The following is a 10,096-nucleotide window of genomic DNA, read 5'->3' as shown; positions in this document are numbered from 1 at the left end:
ATCTCATTGGGAGCACCCGGACCCAGACCTGCCTCTCTCTCCAGCCCCTGCCCTGCCAGCACCATCATGTGTCCCCACCAAGTGACCCTGGAGAAGCCAGCAGAAAGCAAAGCTCAGGACCCCTGGCAGAGGGGGTGGAGGGAACCTGAATTCAGCAGCCCCATTGCTGGCTCCAGGCTCAGCCAGCCGATGGCCACCCACCGCCTCAAACCCTGAAGCAAAATCAGACCTGGGCTAGAGCTTCCACCCTCCCCCCTGGTTGAGACCCCAGGGATTCAGTGGTCTGGGTAAACTGAGGCCCAGAGAGCATGGGGACCACTGTGCCCCCACCCCATGGCCACACCTGCCCAGCTGCCTCCCAGGTACCCACCCACAGCCTCTGAGCTCGGGAGAAGGCGGCAGCAGGAACCCTGCTGTGGACTTCCTTCCAGCAGAGGAAAAAGCGCTTTTTCCCTTTTTTATTTTTCCTCTTCAACATCAGAGTCCCTAGGGTAGGCCTGGAGCATCGGGGCACACAGGACGCTGTTCTGCTTGTGCTTTTCTGGCATGCATGTCAGCAGGAAAATACGGCTTTCAGGGTGTCTTGGAGACTGTAAGAGCCCCACAAGGCCAGTGCCTCTCAGCCACGTCCCGAGGGAATTAGGGACACACACACACACACACACACACACACACACACACACGGCGGTGCTGGGCAATGGCTGAGTCTCCTCTCTGGAGCCTGAATTAGGGACACACACACACACACACACACACACGGCGGTGCTGGGCAATGGCTGAGTCTCCTCTCTGGAGCCTGAATTAGGGACACACACACACACACACACACACACACACACACACACACACACGGCGGTGCTGGGCAATGGCTGAGTCTCCTCTCTGGAGCCTGAATTAGGGACACACACACACACACACACACACGGCGGTGCTGGGCAATGGCTGAGTCTCCTCTCTGGAGCCTGCAGTGCTTCCCTGGGCCTGGCCCAGCCCCCAATCCATGCCCCTGCCCCATCCTCCCCAAAGGCGACCCCTAGGCCCAGAACGAAGTAACTTGGTTGTGACCTCCAGCCCCATGGAAGTGCAGAAGGTACTTTTTCTTTCTCTGATGTCCTGACTGCCTTGTCTGGTAGTCACTGGGCCTCCAGGCAGCTCATGCAGCTCCAGCCCCCAGGTGGGCAGGAAACAGTCATTAGACCTCCGCCCCGAGCCTGAGTGATCAGGGGCAGTTTCGGGGCCATGGGGAGGCCACCACAGGTCGCTTGTCCTTCAAGAGCTTGCGGCTGGGTCCCCTGAAAAGCCATACATCGACACCCCGCCCACTTCCCCCCCACCTGCCCCCGTCCCTGGAGACTATTGCCAAATGTTGTAAAGACTGGTCACCAGGTTCTCAGAAGCAATCTGTGGTTCTAGCAGGTTCTACCCCATCTGTGTGTGGATGTCCAGTGGTTTTTATTTCTGATTAAAAAAAGAAAATTCCAGGTGTGCCACACCCACTTTCCTGCAGTGTTTTAATATTGTGTGGAATTGTTACTACCGAGTGAATTAATCCACAATAAAAAGGCTCACTGCTCCTTTCCTCCCGCCTCCGGCCCTTCCTTGGCTCCCTGGCTACTTCTCACGGGGACCGGGAGGGGTGTGCGGGCTTGGCTTCCACAGTGGTGACAGTGGTGATGGCTGCCCTGCCACCCCAACTCCTCCTCTTCCCCCCACACCAAGAGGCAGACAAGTCACCTTCAGTTTCTGATCTCTGGTTAGAGAATGTACTGTGGTGTTTAGTCACTAAATCATGTCCGACTCTTGTGACCCCATAGACTGTAACCCACCAGGCTCCCCAGTCCATGGAATTTCCCAGGCAAGAATTACTGGAGTGGGTAGCCATTCCCTTCTCCAGGGGATCTTCCCAACTCAGGAATCAAACCCGCACCTCCTGTACTGGCAGGTGGATTGCTTACCACTGAGCCACCAGGGAAGCCAGTTAGAGAATTCAGTTAGAGAATTCAGAGGGAAGCTATCTGAAGTTCTGGCACATGTAAGCCATGGGTCCCAAGGTTTGAGGGTCGTGGGAAAGCACCATGCTCCTATGAGAACTTGGAGACCGGGAAAATCTTAATCTGGCCCCTTCCTGCTCTCCATCACCCAGACTCCCAGGAAGAAGAGGGTTTTTTTTTGACTGTGGTGGGTATTTGTTGCCGCGTGCGGGCTTTCCCTAGCTGTGGTGAGTAGGGGCTGCTCTTCATCGCAGTGTGTGGGCTTCTCACTGCAGTGGCTGCTCTTACTGTAGAGCACAGGCTCCAGCGTGCCAGCTTCGGTAGTTGCAGCATGTGGGCTCACTAGTTCCGGCTCATCGTCTCTAGAGCACAGGCTCAGTAGTTGCACCACTCGTGCTTAGTAGCTCTTCGGCATGTAGGATCCTCCCAGACCAAGGATCGAACTGGTGTCCCTTACGTTGCAAGGCGGATGCTTAACCAGGGAAGCCCCAAAGTTCAGAGTCTTAACCTCTGGACCACCAGGGCTCATCTTAACTCAGATGTTCAGGGATAGAACCATCACATCGTCATGGCAGTCTCCATAGCCAGGTCCATAACACAAGGTTCATTCAAACACATCATACTTATTTGTTCTTTTGATTTATCAACACAAAACACTGAGTAGTACAGAATGGGACATGAATATGGAGGCAAGAACACAGAATTAAGGTGCCAGACCCTACATCCACCAGTGTAACTGGCCTTAGAGCCTCTTGAGACCCTGATGCTCTAGTCAAAAGAAACTGGACGTGAGAGGCACCAACTGATGGGACTGAAAGACCAGATCTGGGACTTCCCTGCTGGTCCAGTGGTTAAGACTCTGAGCTCCCAGTTCAGGGGGCCCAGGTTCCATCCCTGGTCAGGGAACTAGATCCCGCATGCTGCAACTAAGAGTTCACAAGCCACAGCTAAACGATCCCGTGTGCTACAACCAAGACCCGGTGTAGCCAAATAAATAAATATTTTAAAAAAAGAAGACCAGATCTATCACTCAATTTTAAATCTGCTGCCAGTCACCTGACCATAGTTCAGTGAATTCCTATGTCTGCTGTATCTATGAATCCTCTCATCACTTCTTGAATCGTGTATTCCAATTTTTCTACATTTTTCTCTTATACAATTTCTTCACCCCGTTTTTACATTTCTTCCTCTTCGTCTTTTTGATACATTGAAAAACCTCAACAAGTGGAACCTGCTTGGCCTCCTGGGAAGCTTGGGCAAGTCACTCTAACTATGGGCGCTTAGTTTTTCAGAGCTGAGAGCAAGACCAAAAACATCAAGTGAGACCTTTAGGGTTTCTTCATGATGATAAGAGGCACAAGCCACAACCGAGATGAAACTCACACTGATAACACTAGCTCAAAATGTCAAAAGAACCTTAGGGGCTGTCAAGATCCTGTGATAGTTCTGGAAGACGAGTGCTATTATTCTTTCAACATTTTTTTGTCAAGTAAGAAAGTAAATTTTTTTATTTTTTAAATTAATTTTAAAATTTTTAATTAATTTTAAAATTATTTTTAAAATTAATTTGTATTGGAGTATAGTCACTTTACAATGCTGTGTTGGTTTCTACTATATAGCAAAATGAATCAGCTATACATATACATATCCCCTTTTTTGGATTTCCCTCCCATTTAGGTCACCACAGTGCACTGAGTAAGGTTCCCTGAACTGTACAAGTTTTTAAAAACTTTTGTTGTAGTTGACTTACAATGTGTTAATTCTGCTGTACAGCAAAGTGATTCAGTTATGTGTGTGCTAAGTTGCTTCAGTTGTGTCTGACTCTGTGTGACCCCATGGACTGTAGCCCACCAGGCTCCTCTGTCCTTGGGATTGTCCAGGTCAAGACTACTCCAGTGAGTTGCCATGAGAAGTTCTCTAGGGGATCTTCTGTCTCCTGCATTGGCAGGTGGGCTCTTTATCACTAGCTCCATCTATACACACACACAGACACACACACATATATGTTCTTTTTTAATATTCTTTTCCATTATGGTTTATCACAGGCTACTGAATATAGTTCTCTGCGCTATCCAGTAAGACCTTGCTGTTTATCCATCCTACATGTAATAGTTTGCCTCTGCTAACCCCAAACTCCCAATCTGTCCTTCCCTCCACCACCTCCCCCTTGGCAACCACAAGTCTGTTTTCTGTGTCTGTTTTCACCATTTCCATAATGTCAAGTTCATGCACACACACATACACACACACACACACACACATATGCATGCACAGTTGTCCCTGTGTTACAGGGGCAGATTGGGTTCTCATGGAAACAGTCTACCTTGTGTTCACAGTGCTTATTAGAAAGGACTTCTGGGGTCACCACATGTGGAGGAGAAAGGAGGGGGCCTCAGGCTACTCCAGAGGAGCCCTGGAGCTAGGACAGTCTTGCAGAAACTCCTCTGTTGAACCCAAAGGCAGGCCTCTCTAGCTCCATCTGGATCAGCCATTGGACAGGCTGCCTCCAGGACGCAGGGACCTGGGGCCGGGCAGCTCTCTGCATCTCCTAAAGGAGCTGACAGCTGAAGGGTGTCCACTGACAACACTCCAGAAGCCAGGGTAACTCGTCCCTTTCTCCTTGAAGGGCTGCAGGCAGCACATCTCCATGCCCACCTGCCCCACAGCCCCATCCCTCTTGAGTTTTCACATCCAACATTCTATGCATGAACCAGTAACCTCTACTTAAGAGAGACTTTTGGAAACTGGTTGACATCAATGAGAGAAAGATAACAAGTCCTACCAGCCAGACTTCACGTCGCACGCATGTTACTTATGATTAGAAAGTTTGTTTTTGTGCTCAGGAAAGTGTAAGCAAGCCTTCCAGGAGGTTGTGGTGCAGAAGCAAAAGTACTTATCTAAACGATGACTCGAATCCTGTTTATCTGCACTTCCGCCTTTGACTCGCGGCCAGCCTCAAGCCCCTCCCCCTGAGGTGGTCCCGCCTCCGAAGCCCGGCCCCTCGCCGGTTCCCAGCCCTGCTGAGTGGTCTGTGCTAGAGCCCAGGCAGCCAATGAGGTGGCTCAGGATGCAGTCTCCCCACCCAGAGTGCCCAAGAGATGAGGGACCAGCATCCCACATGACTGGGGCCTTTGGAGGCGGCAGCAAAATCTCCAGGACGAGGGTGATGCCCCTGGGTGGCCACGTCAGGCCCAGCCCTTTCTGCGGTACACGTGTGGCTGATCAGGAGAAGCCAGCCGCACAGTTTACAGTGGAAAGAATGATGCAAGGCCTCACTGGAGAGCCAGCCCTAAGAACGTAGGGCTCTTTCTCACTAGAATTTATCACTCTGGGAAGAATTCCAAAGCCACGGCGGACAAAGGTATTTTCCCCGTGGTCAGAACGCAGTCTGCGTCTCGCACCTAAGCGAAGTGGTGGTGTGGCGGCTGGGCCAACCAGCAGGTGTTTAGGGTCCCGTCTTTCTTATACATTCGGTTTCCATAGTCAGTCTCAGTGATGCCTGTTAACTCGCCTATTATAAAGAAAACGTATTACCACAAATTGAGCACAAGTACGTGTGACACACCCTCTTCAAGAGCCTCCAGTCCTAAGTAGGAGATGAGCTATAAGCAGAAGGGGGAGTTTCCACTCGACAGAACATTAGGGGGAAAACTCTGCATTCACAGCCCCCAACCCACTCTCCATGTTATCAGGAGAATCTAGATGAGTCTGGCAAACACTCACGTCCCCGTGCTCAAAGCCACGTGCAGCTGCCCCAGAGAAGAGGAATTCTCAGACCAGGGGCTCAAAGTTTCACAGGATAGTCTGGGCACACTGTCTGGGGTCAGAATTGCAACCTGGGGTCAGAATTGCAGTCCCTCATCTGGTGCAAGGCTTAGGGGTGAAAGAAAGACAAAGCTTGAGCCTTGGGTCAAGCAACTGCTCTCCCAGCATCATCCTTCCACTGGGAGGAAGTAGTGGAAGCCCCCCTTCCCCCAACACTCCTGTTTCCCTTGACCTTCTGCCAGCCTCCTCCCGGCCACCTTTGGAGCAGAGAGGAACTGCCCTTCGTGTCTGGTCTCCTTCCTGGCCAGCACACTTTGAGACATTCCCTCTGTGGACTCCTGGAGGTTCTGTGACTTCAGAAGGAACCTCAGATCCGGAGGGCCCAAGATCCTGGAACCCAGTATCTTCCTGTAACTGTAGTGACTGTTCGGGAGGGTGGGGACAGGGGCACAGCTGGGCAATGGGTCTGCACGGCCTCGGAGAGCAGCCCAACCAGAGGCAGTGCCCTGAGATGAAAAACAAACAAGCAGGGCAGGTTCTACCACAAGGTTAGATGCAGGACTTCAGCAGCTCAATTCTCTGAGTCTCCATTTCCCTGCCTGAAAAATGAGGATAATTAATAGCATGGAGGTTGTTATGAAGATATTTAATAGGTGTACATAGTAAGCCTCCAACACATTGAACTTCTGGCTGACAGTTTAAGATGCTGTAATGCCCTTGACATCCCACTGGCTTGTGGGACAAACGAGACAGGCAGGGATCTGTGATTTGAACCTGGAAAACTGTCTCCTATAGCAACACAAGACAGAGAAACTACAACGGACTAAAAATTAACTGTACACATGTGCAGCTGGGAAAATTAGGAACAAAAAAGTACAAAAAGGCCAAAACGCAACTGCCACTTCTGAGGTGCTAGAGAAAAGGGGGTCCTGTTCAGGATCCCTGCACACAGCACCACCACGGGGGTGGGCAGGCCACCTAAGTCACACCTCCTGCATCCACCCCTACCTTCACCCCATTTGAAGGACCAGTTCACCCCCTCGGGGATCCTGCAAAGGAACTGCTACTTATTCTCCCTGCCTGGGGCTGCCGCACAAGTCTCAATAAAGCCTTGCCTGAATTCCTCCTCTGGCCTCTTATCAATTTCTATTGACCAGAGTCCCAGGACCCAGGTCGGTATCAACTACGTGATCACTGTCTCTTTTAAGCCCCGGGGCACTTCTCTGTTCCTGGGCCTTATCTCCCCTGCCAGACTCCCCTCAAGAGGCCTGCAAGTATCACTCAGCACCACAGGAAAAGTAAAAAATAAACATAGGAGATCGCCCGCTGTCATGGCCGCCGTGATCGAGGGGGAAAGTCAGGGAGGGTGAGTTTAGGCAGCGCCTCCTTCCATCCCAGCACCTAGGCCCCCCTGGCCCACCGCCACTTCCTCTCCATTTCCTGCCCATTTCTCCGAAGATGGGCAGCCGCATAGGAGGACCCGGCCTCTTCTCAGAAGGGGCGCTTTGCCTTCGCCCTGCTTCCTGGGCCTAGGGGACCGCCGACCGGCCTGAGGGGCCGAGCCCTCCGGCCTGAGGCCTAGGAGGGGCCTTTGCGGGCGTCCACCGCCCCAGGCTCCAGCAGCCCTTGCTCCCCTCCACTGCCAGGGCCAATTTCGCGGCAAGCCAGAGCGAAACCCCACCTCCCTCCAGGTCCCACCCCTTGGAGGCTGCGCAGAACAAACCAGAGTTAGGGGGCACGCGCATCCTCAGACCCTGACCTTAAGACTCGCCTTCTGATTGGCCAAGCCTCTCAGCGAGGACGCGCCTGTACAGGCTCAAGGGGCGGAGCTTCGCACAGGGCCCACCCACCCCGAGGCTGGGCAGTGCTCTAAGAAACCTCTTACAGTAAGTGAGCTCCTGGGTGCGAAACTTGCGTCTGTACCTGGTCTCTTTCTCCACACCCAGGTCACTGTCATTCTAACACACGTATTGGATTATTTGTTAGCCTTAAGACCCTTCCCTGCCAAGTTATAACTTGTGGTCTAATCACCCATCAGAGTACTATAGTTATTTTTTTATGAGTCAGATATTAAATGAGAAATACATATATACTTTTTAAAAAATTATTTTACCTGTAAGTATGTCCCAGATCAGATCAGATCAGATCAGTCGCTTAGTCGTGTCCGACTCTTTGCGACCCCATGAATCGCAGCACGCCAGGCTTCCCTGTCCATCACCAACTCCCGGAGTTCACTCAGACTCACGTCCATCGAGTCAGTGATGCCATCCAGCCATCTCATCCTCTGTCGTCCCCTTCTCCTCTTGCCCCCAATCCCTCCCAGCATCAGAGTCTTTTCCAATGAGTCAACTCTTCGCATGAGGTGGCCAAAGTACTGGAGTTTCAGCTTTAGCATCATTCCTTCCAAAGAAATCCCAGGGCTGATCTCCTTCAGAATGGACTGGTTGCAGTCCAACTCTCACATCCATACATGACCACAGGAAAAACCATAGCCTTCACTAAATATGTCCCAAGTACTTTATTAAATATACTAGTATTATATGAAAAAAATGTTGCTTATCCATAATGCCAAATTTAACCAGGTGTCTTGTATTTTATCTGGCAAGCCTATTTATAATCACGTGTTCAACATTGTGACCACCTGATGGATGTTGCCATGGATCCTGGTGATCCACCAGAGCAAGCATCTGCCAGCTTTTGTGTCTTGTTGTCCAGCACCCAGCAGAGTCTGGCCAAAGACAGATAACTGTGATAGGCTTAATAAGCCCCCTCTCTGCCAAGATGTCCTATTCTATTGCCAGACTATTTTCCAGACTTTGCTGATGGGATTAAATTAAAGATTCTTTGAGATGGGAATGATCCTGGATTCCCTGGAGGAGCCGAAGTCATCATGAGGTCCTTATGAGAGAAAGAGAGAGAGGCAGGTGACTCAGAGAAGGTGATATGATGCCTGAAGTAATAGAAAGAGCATGTGTTCCAGGGCTATGAAGGGAGAGATGGGACCCTCTCTAGAAGCTGAGAAAGGCAAGAAAATGGATCCTCCCTGAGAGCCTCCAGAAGACACGTGGCTGGCCTTGCGGAAACCTTGATTTTAGTCCAGTAAGAGGGACTTCCAACTCCTGACCTCCAGGACTCTAAGAGAATATATCTGTGTTGTTTGTGGTGACATTACAGTAGCAATAGGAAACTCCTACAATGCCCAACAAGTATTTGCTGAGTGAGAAAAGGAACAGATGGAAGAATGCAAAAGGCAGCTTTGGAATAAGGCCTAGGTCAGAGCCCAGAGCATCAGGACATGGCTCTGGACTCCCATGTATCATCCAATCATGAGACCCTTGGCCCGTGAAATGATCCCAGGGCCTCAGTTTCCTGATGTGTAGCATGAGGTCACTCCTGAGACCCTCAAGGACTGTGAGCCAGCCAGAACCCAAAATGTTCCTGTTGGCTCCAGCCATCCCATCACCACATCTTTTCTGGGGCCACCCGCTCCATCACCTGCCAGAACTGTTCTACGCTCTTTCATCTCTTCACTCACGTTTTTACAATAACTCTATTGTGGTTATTACCCTGTTTTCCTGAAGGAGGCAACTGAGGCACAGAGAGGTGAAGTCACTACTCCAAGGTTGCCCAGCGGTTAAGCTGGAGAGAGTAAAACTCTCAGGGAAGGAGCCTTAGATGGGTCCCACTCCTGCCCTGGGTCCTCTGTACCTCGGTGTACGCTCCCCAAGCAGATATTCCTCTTGGGGACATGAAAGTCCCCCTGCCAGAGTGTGGAGATCAAGACCTATTCTCAGCAGAGCAGACACGTCACAACCCTGAGAGGAGGTGAAAGGTGAGTGTGGGGAGCCCCACCCTGTCCTGGAGATGGAATTCAGATGTGGGATGTCATAGATTCCGAGAGCCCGGAACGTCTGGCTCACCTGGAACGTGGGAACGCCCTTGAGAGGCCCCTCCCCCACAACCAGGAAACGGGAGGGGGGTGCGGAGTGTGGAAGGAGGGTCCTCTCCAATCCAGGTTTGCCCCAGGGGAGGACCCCCTCCCCCCAACACACACACACACACACACACACACACACACACACACACACACACACATTCCTGCGGGCTATGTGTCCCCGTCTGCCCTTTAAAATCCAGGCGAGCCTTGGGTCAGCCAGGAGGAGGAAGAGGAGGAGGAGAGGCGGGGCGGCTAGCCTGGGTGGAGGAATCCCCAAACCGGCTATTTTTAGCCGGGGAATTTATTCCAACACCTTCCCAAAATAGAAAGCAGCCTCCTCGCCTAACAAAAGGCTAGGGCAGCTCGAGAAGGGGGTGGGGCTTCAAGAAAGGTGGCCTCGGGC

Source organism: Bison bison, unplaced genomic scaffold, assembly GCF_000754665.1.
Source record: "Bison bison bison isolate TAMUID 2011002044 unplaced genomic scaffold, Bison_UMD1.0 scf7180017864492, whole genome shotgun sequence".
NCBI lineage: Eukaryota > Metazoa > Chordata > Mammalia > Artiodactyla > Bovidae > Bison > Bison bison.
This window is presented reverse-complemented; position numbering follows the sequence as displayed.